A 9,533-nucleotide genomic window follows, 5' to 3' on the forward strand; every position below is an offset into this window, starting at 1 on the left:
ATGAGTTTGTTAACTCCCCTCATTTGCTACTCTCTCCAGCTGACCTATCCCACCAACTCACATACATGTAAACACCCCCCCACACACACACACAAATAACTTCTATCTTCAAAAAGAAGAAGAAAGAATTGATTGAGCAGACTTCTAATCTTTCATTTCATAAACAAAGTACTCTCCAGGGGAAAGAGTTTTGGCTTTATTTCAATAGAGTTGAGTCTTAAATCACTCTTTGCCTAATTGTATGCTTTTTTAATGCATTTTTTTCTGGCAAGTTTTCCTTGATTTTTACTTAGGTTCCTCTCTCTTATTTATGACACTCTGTGTATGCTACCATTCTAGCTCTCTTCACACTTTAGTCTATCACTGATCCACTAGCTATATTCCTGGTTGATACAGATGGATGGATGGATAGATAGATAGATAGGTAGATAGATAGATAGATAGATAGATAGATAGGCAATAGATAGATATTTCTTTTCCCTTGAGGTCAAGGACTTTGTCTTATATGACTTTGTATTTACAGATTTATAGAGTCTGGTGCATAGCAATTGCTCCACAAATTATTATTGAATAAATGAGTAACAGGGTAAATAATAAAAATTTCCTTGCTTTTTTGAGACTGATTTTACTCATTTGTTCATTTATTCAATTATTTACTCATTTATCCACTGAACAAACATCACTTAAACATGCGCTTTCTCAAGATATGAGGGTTATAAAGAACAAAATGAGAAGTATCAGCTCTTAAGAGTTTACTTTTTCATCTTCAAAAGGCAAATGTAACATTACCAAATTGTCAAGTACATGGAATCACACCTTTATACCTTATTTAAGTGGGAAGATGGTTGCTTGAGTGTGTCCCTCCTGATTTCATCATACATCTTTTTTTTTAATTAAAAAAATTTTTAAATGTTTATTTATATTTGAGAGAGACAGAGACACAGAGAGACAGAGAGACAGAGCGACAAAGCATGAGCAGTGGAAGGTCAGAGAGTGAGGGAGACAGAATCCGAAGCAGGCTCCAGGTGCTGAGATGTCAGCACAGAGCCCAACATGGGGCTTGAACTCATGAGCCGTGAGATCATGACCTGAGCCAAAGTCAGCGCCACCCAGGGGCCCCTCTTTTTTTTTTTTTTTTTTTTTTTATGTAGGCTCCTTGCCTAACATGAGGCTTGAACTCATGACCCTGAGATCAAGAGTCACATGCTCTGCCAACTGAGCCAGCCAGCCAGGCACTTTTCATCCTACATCTCTAACCAAACTATAGGACTTGTCCTGAGCTGAGTAGTAGCCAGGTCTGCTGTTTAACTGGATGATGTAAGACCTTGGAGAAAAAAAAGCTGATAGAGAATCTCCCTCCTTTGTGTTGGATGAAAGTTTGGAGGCAGTTGGCAGAGACCCAAGGGGTAAGGATTTGAGAACTACTGGTTTGCAGAGACTTGTGAATTCCCAAGGAATTTATCTTCCTGACTGAGCATTCCTGAGATGACAGTGGGTCTCGCTGGTCCCCCATGAGGTGCAGGAATGCTTAGCAGATGCATTGAGTTCCTTCTGACACTGGTCTAGAACATCAAGCATTGACTGCTGAAAAGACTGAGGAACAAAGAAGCTTTGTTCAGGCTCTAATCAGGGGGAGTATGTGTTCACCATCTGGCAAATCTCTGATGTATTTTTGCCAGATTGCTGTTCCTCCCTTCATTTTCAAGATTGTTGCTACCCAAGGTACCTCAGCAACTGAAACTTCACCCCCCAGGGAATAGACAAACAAAATCAACAGCCAACCAAAGGGGTGTCAGAACACAGAATGAAGAGAATCAAGAGATACACAAAATAAGAGGCTTCTAGCAAAATAAAGCTATTGTAGAAGTCCTCCCTTATATCAGCAGAGCTCTCCTATCTTATGCAATAGACAATTAAAGACTGTGGAAACAAGGGCTTGGGAAGCCTGAAAATATCTCTGCTTTCCCCAAACTGCCTGAAATTGCAGTTAAAAATTATAGACCAGTCTTTCAGACTTAGATAAGAACAAAGAATAACAAAAACTTCCTGAAACCAATCAGCTAGGTAGAGCTTAAAAATCAGCCAATTAGTACAAATCAGCCAATTAATATAAATAGTATTATTTGATATCTGAAGTGTTTTTCTGGGAGAGATACAAAATGGTATAAAAATGTTATTTAAATATTGACAGAGCTAAGTTAGACTTTGAACTTGATCTTGAGCAAAAATGCACCCCATTTCCCAATAAACAAAATTGTAAGAACAATTAAGGATATTTAAGCATAGCATGCACACACACACACACACACACACACACACGCCCCTTTGCCGCATCTATAAAAACGGATGATGATTTGCAAACAAACAAACCAGCAGACAAATGGAAAGAGCACAGAATCTCTGTTAAAACCAATGATATAAAAATGGGCAAGATAATAGATTTGGATAACAGACCCAATAGACTTTAAAAAAAAATATTTACTTTTGAGGACGGGAGGGGCAGAGAGAGAGGGAGAGAGAGACTCCTAAGCAGGCTGTGTGCTGTCAGTACGAAGCCCAATGCAGGGCTTAATACAGGACTTGATCTCACTGAACCATGAGATCATGACCTGAGCTGAAATCAACAGTCAGATGCTTAACCAACTGACCCACCCAGGCACCCTATCCAGTGGACTTTCTGTGTGAATAACAGGAGTGCTAGACAAAAAAAAAAAAAAAAAAAAGAACAGATGGAGAAGAGGAACACATTAAGTAGTAGAAGGAAGTTTATCTGAGCAGAAGACTCAAATCTTCAAATTAAAATGCTTCACCAAATTCTAGGCAAGATGGATAAAAAAGGACATATTCTACTGTGAAAAAAAGGCCATGAACTCAGAATTTTAAAATAAAACTACCGGTTGTAAGAAGATCATTGAAGAAAGGCAAGGAGAAAGTGCTCATAAGCTAAGGGCTGGTGGCCATCATAACCCTGTTTCTAAGCACATAAAAATTATAGACTTAAAAAAATACTTGTGTATACTCAAGACCCTCTGAGTTTTGCCTTATTTTTTTTATTAATTTTATTTCTTTAATGTACATCCAAATTAGTTAGCAATATAGTGCAACAATGATTTCAGGAGTAGTTTCCTTATTGCCCCTTACCCATTTAGCCCATCCCCCCTCCCACAACCCCTCCAGTAACCCTCTGTTTGTTCTCCATTGTTAAGAGTCTCTTATGTTTTGTCCCACTCCCTGTTTTTATATTATTTTTGCTTCCCTTCCCTTATGTTCATCTGTTCTGTGTATTAAAGTCCTCACATGAGTGAAGTCATATGATGTTTGTCTTTCTCTGACTAATTTCGCTTAGCATAATACCCTCTAGTTCAATCCATGTAATTGTAAATGGCAAGATTTCTTTCTTTTTGATTGCTGAGTAATACTCCATTGTGTGTGTGTGTGTGTGTGTGTGCGTGTGTGTGTGTGTGTACACATATATCACACATCTTCATTATCCATTCATCCATCAATGAACATCTGGGCTCTTTCCATACTTCGGCTATTGTTGATAGTGCTGCTGTCAACATTGGGGTGCGTGTGTCCCTTTGAAACAACATACCTGTATCCCTTGCATAAATACCTAGTAGTGCAATTGCTGGGTCATAGGGTAGTTCTATTTTTAATTTTTTGAGGAAACTCCAGACCGTTTTCCAGAGTGGCTGCACCAGCTTGCATTCCCACCAGCAATGTAAAAGAGATCCTCTTTCTCCACATCCTCACCAACCTCTGTTGTTGCCTGAGATGTTAATGTTAGCCATTCTGACAGGTGTGAGGTGATATCTCATTGTGGTTTTGATTTGTATTTCCCTGATGATGAGTTATGTTGAGCATTTTTTCATGTGTCCATTGGCCATCTGGATATCTTCTTTGGAGAAGTGTCTATTCATGTCTTTTGCCCATTTCTTCACTGGATTATTTGTTTTTTTAGGTGTTGAGTTTGATAAGTTCTTTATAGATTTTGTATACTAACCCTTTATCTGATATGTCATTTGCAAATATCTTCTCCCATTCTGTTGGTTGCCTTTTAGTTTTGCTGATTGTTTCCTTCACTGTGCAGAAGCTTTTTATTTTGATGAGGTCCCAGTAGTTCATTTTTGCTTTTGTTTCCCTTGCCTCTGGAGACGTGTTGAGTAAGAAGTTGCTGCGGCCAAGATCAAAGAGGTTTTTGACTGCTTTCTCCTCAAGGATTTTGATGGCTTCTTGTCTTACATTGAGGTCTTTCATCCATTTTGAGTTTATTTTTGTGTATGGTGTAAGAGAGTGGTCCAGGTTTATTCTTCTGCATGTCGCTGTCCAGTTTTCCCAGCACCACTTGCTGAAGAGACTGTCTTTATTCCATTGGATATTCTTTCCTTCTTTGTCAAAGATGAGTTGGCCATACGTTTGTGGGTCCATTTCTGGGTTCTCTATTCTGTTCCATTGATCTGAGTGTCTGTTATTGTGCCAGTACTATACTGTCTTGATGATTACAGCTTTGTAGTATAGCTTGAAGTCTGGGATTATGATGCCTCCTGCTTTGGTTTTCTTTTTCAAGATTGCTTTGGCTATTCAGGGTCTTTTCTGGTTCCATACAAATTTTGGGATTATTTGTTCTAGCTCTGTGAAGAATGCTGGTGTTACTTGGATAGGGATTGCATTGAATATGTAGATTGCTTGGGGTAGTATTGACATTTTAACAATATTTGTTCTTTCTATCCAGGAGTATGGAATCTTTTTCTATTTTTTGTGTGTCTTCTTCAATTTCTTCATAAGCTTTCTATAGTTTTTAGTATATATTTTTCACCTCTTTGGTTAGATTTATTCCTAGGTATTTTATGGTTTTTGGTGCAATTGTAAATGGGATTGATTCCTTGATTTCTCCTTTTGTTGCTTCATTGTTGGTGTATAGGAATGCAACCGATGTCTGTGCATTGATATTATATCCTGCAACTTTGCAGAATTCATGAATCAGTTCTAGCAGTTTTTTGGTGGAATCTTTTGGATTTTCCATATAGAGTTTCACGTCATCTGTGAAGAGTAAAAGTTTGACCTCCTCCTGGCCGATTTGGATGCCTTTTATTTCTTTGTATTGTCTGATTGCAGAGGCTAAGACTTCCAATACTATGTTGAATAACAATGGCAAGAGTGGACATCCCTGTCTTGTTCCTGACCTTAGGGGGATAGCTCTCAGTTTTTCCCCATTGAGGATGATATTAGTGTTGGGTCTTTCATATATGGCTTTTATGATCTTGAGGTATAATTCTTCTATCCCTATTTTCTTGAGGGTTTTTTTTTATAAAGAAATGATGCTGTATTTTGTCAAATGCTTTCTCTGCATCTATTGAGAGGATCATACAGTTCTTGTCCTTTCTTTTATTGATGTGATGAATCACATTGATTGTTTTGTGGATATTGAACCAGCCCTGCATCCCAGGTATAAATTCCACTTGGTCGTGGTGAATAATTCTTTTAATGTATTGTTGGATTTGGTAGGCTAGTATCTTGTTGAGGATTTTTGCATCCATGTTCATCAGGAAAATTAGTCTATAGTTCTCCTTTTTAGTGTGTCTTTGTCTGGTTTTGGAATCAAGGTAATGCTGGCTTCCTAGTAAGAGTTTGGAAGTTTTCCTTCCATTTCTATTTTTTGAAACAGCTTCAAGAGAATAGGTGTTAACTCTTCCTTAAATGTTTGGTAGAATTCCCCTGGAAAGCCATCTGGCCTTGGACTCTTATTTTTTAGGAGATTTTTGATTACTAATTCAATTTCCTTACTGGTTATGGGTCTGTTCAAATTTTCTTTATCTTCCTGTTTCAGTTTTAGTAGTGTATATGCTTCTAGGAATTTGTCCATTTCTTCCAGATACCCATTCTATTGGCATATAATTGCTCATAATATTCTCTTATTATTGTTTTTATTTCTGTTGTGTTGGTTGTGATCTCTCCTCTTTCATTCCTTGATTTTATTTATTTGGGTCCTTTCCTTTTTCTTCTTGATCAAACTGGCTAGTGGTTTATCAATTTTGTTAATTCTTTCAAAGAACTAGCTTCAGGTTTCATTGATCTGTTCTACTGTTCTTTTGGTTTCAATAGCATTAATCTCTGCTCTAATCTTTATTATTTCCTGTCTTCTGCTGGTTATGGGTTTCATTGGCTGTTCTTTTTCCAGCTCCTTAAGGCATAAGGTTAGGTTGTGTATCTGAGATCTTTCTTCCTTCTTTAGGAAGGCCTGGCTTGCTATATACTTTCCTCTTATGACCGCCTTTGCTGCATCCCAGAGGTTTTGGGTTGTGGTGTTATGGTTTTAATTGGCTTCCATGAACTTCTTAATTTCATCTTTAACTTCTTATTTAGCCCATTTATTCTTTAGTGGGATGCTCTTTAGTCTCCAAGTATTTGTTACTTTAAAAATTTTTTTCTTGTGGTTGATTTCGAGTTTCATAGCATTGTGGTGTGAAAATATTCACAGTATGATCTCTTTCATTATGTACTTGTTGAGGGCTGATTTGTGTCCCAGTATGTGGTGTTTTCTGGAGAATGTTCCATGTGCACTGGAGAAGAATGTATATTCTGCTGGTTTAGGATGAAATGTTCTGAATATATCTGTTAAGTCCATCTGGTCCAGTGCCATTCAAAGTCATTGTTTCCTTGTTGATTTTTTGATTAGACGATCTGTCCATTGCTGTGAGTGGGGTGTTGAAGTCCCCTACTATTAAGGTATTACTATCAATGAGTTTCTTTATGTTTGTGATTAATTGATTTATATATTTGAGTGCTTCCACATTTGGGCATAAATGTTTACAATTAGGTATTATTGGTGGATAGACCCCTTAATTATGATATAATGCCTTTCTGCATCTCTTGATACAGTCTTTATTTTAAAGTCCTGATTGTCTAAGTATGGCTACTCTGGCTTTCTTTTGTTGGTTCTCCATCCCCTTACTTTCAATCTGAAGGTGTCTTTAGGTCTAAAGTGGGTCTCTTGTAAACAGCATATAGATGCATCTTGTTTTCTTATGCATTCTGTTACCCTATGTCTTTTGATTGGAGCATTTAGTCCATTGACATTTAGAGTGAGTACTGAAAGATATTAATTTATTGCCATTATGTTGCTTGTAGAGTTGGAGTTTCTGGTGGTATTCTCTGGTCCTTTCTAGTCTTCGTTGCCTTTTTTTTTTTTTTTTATTTGTGTGTTGTGTGTGTGTGCACGCGCATGTGTTTTCATCTTTTCTCCCCTCAGAGAGTCCCCCTTAAAATTTCTTGCAGGGCTGGTTTAGTGGTCACAAACTCCTTTAGTTTTTGTTTGTCTGGGAAACTGTTCATCTCTCTTTCTATTTTGAATGACAGCCTTGTTGGATAAAGAACTCTTGGCTGCATATTTTTCTGATTCAGCACACTGAATATATCCTGCCACTCCTTTCTGGCCTGCCAAGTTTCTGTGGATAGGTGTGCTGCAAACATGATCTGTCTTCCCTTGTAGGTTAGGGACTTTTTTTTCCCTTGCTGCTTTCATGATTCTCTCCTTGCCTCGGTATTTTGTGAATTTGACTATGACATGACTTGTTGGTGGTTGGTTTTTGTTGAATCTAATGGGAGTCCTCTGTGCTTCCTGGATTTTGATGTCTGTGTCTTCCCCTGGGTTAGGAAAGTTTTCTGCTATGATTTGCTCACATAACACTTCTACACCTATTTCTCTCTCTTCCTCTTCTGGGGACTCCTATGGTTCTGATGTTGTTCCTTTTTAATGAGTCACTGATTTCTCTAATTCTTAAATAGTGCTCTTTTGCCTTAATCTCCCTCTTTTTTTCTGCTTCATTATTCTCCACAAGTTTGTCCTCTGTATCACTGATTCTGTGTTCTGCCTCATCCATCCTTGCCTCCGTGACCTTCATTTGAAATTGCAGCTCAGTCACAGCATTTTTTATCTCATCCTGACTAGCTTTTACTACTTTTATCTCCACAGGAATGGATTCTAATCTATTTTCGACTTCAGCTAGTATTCTTATTATTGTGATTCTAAATTCTGCTTCAGACATCTTTCTAGTATCTGTGTTGGTTAAATCCCTGGATGTCGTTTGTTCCTACTCTTCTATTTGGGGTGAATTCCTTCATTTTGTCATTTTGAAGGGAGAAAAGGAATTAATGCAGTAAAAAAATTAAAATTAAAAAATATTAAAATTAAAAAAAATTATAAATTAGAAACACACACACACACACACACACACACACAAATCGAATAAGTGATGCTAGATCCTAGGTGTGTTTTGGTCTGGGTGTTGAAAGGGGCTTGATAGATTAGAGAAAAAAGGGGCAAGAAAAAAAAAAGGAAATCGATTGAAAATTTGAAAAAAATGAATACACTGAAGTAGACTAAAATGAAATGATGGAAGTAAAATAGAATTTGAAAAAGTTTTCACAACAGTAAAAAATATAGTAGAAAAAAATTAAATAAAAATATTTTTAATAAAAATTGAAAATAAAAATGAATTTTTTCTCTTTCTGCATTCATGAGAAGAAACAAAATGAAAAAGATAAAAAAGAAAAAAAAAAGACAAGTGAATAGGAGGACCAGCCAACAGACTAAAATACAACTGAAATTACTTCATTTTCCCCTGGGAGTAAAACTATGAAGCACTTTATAGTCCATAAACTAAGCAGGCGGAGAGACTTGTGTTCCTGAAGAGCAAGGTTGGCCTAGTTGGCTAGTGTAATGGCTCCGTTCTCCACTAGATGGTGCTGCTTAGCTTACTGGGGTGGATGGTTGTGGTGCTTGTGTGTGAAAACGCGCATGTGCGGGAGTAAGACAATGGTGTTACCCAGCTACCCATTGTCTAGTATGGGAACTTTGTCCCCCGGATCAGCAATCATGCACCTGTCCTTTGTCTTCAGCTTCCGTCCACTTCCCGCTTTTACACAGTCTGTGACCAAGCCCCAGGCAGCACCTCCCTCCCGAGTTTTGTCTCAGATGCGGCTATTTTTCCCGGCCCCTTACTTCTGAGGGACTGCGGCTTTGACCCATTCTGCCCTTCTGCAGGAGGGTCTCACGGAGCAATGGCCGGGTGCCGGCCGCACTCAGGAATGTTTGCAGGATCGTGCTGCTACCAGTGCCCAGAGACTGCAACCGGGTGCCAGCCGGGTCCAGAAAAAGTTTGCAAGATAGTGTAGCAGCAGTGTTTCAGGGATTATGGAAAATCTCAACACGTATCTGGCACCAGGTTTCACCCTTAACGACTTTGTTCCAGCACCAGTGAATGTGGTTGTTCTCCTGGGTCCACCGGGGCCTTGCCTTTAGGGGACCCACACAGCCTCTACCAAGTGTCCTCCCAGCAGGGGAACCGCCTCTCCCCATTTGGCCTGAAGACCCCAGACTGCACTCTGCTGCTGGGATTCGCCCTTCCCACCAGAGCACTGCCAGGTATTGTGCTGCGGAGTTTCAGACTCTGCACTCCCCCTGTTTACAGTCTTAATGGAATTTAAACTCTCTCCTTTCTCCTTTTTCCCTTTTTAGTTCAGTCCCTGAG

General features: G+C 38.6%; 1 non-coding gene across 1 annotated transcript; it reads right to left on the bottom strand.

Moving 5' to 3' along the window:
• Positions 1-1,157: 1,157 nt before the first annotated feature.
• Positions 1,158-1,230, bottom strand: TRNAK-CUU (transfer RNA lysine (anticodon CUU)). Its single transcript has one exon. It is a non-coding gene; the product is annotated as a tRNA-Lys (tRNA).
• Positions 1,231-9,533: the final 8,303 nt, after the last annotated feature.

The sequence above is a fragment of the Panthera onca genome, chromosome B2, assembly GCF_046562875.1.
Source record: "Panthera onca isolate mPanOnc1 chromosome B2, mPanOnc1 haplotype 2, whole genome shotgun sequence".
NCBI classification, from domain to species: Eukaryota; Metazoa; Chordata; class Mammalia; order Carnivora; family Felidae; genus Panthera; species Panthera onca.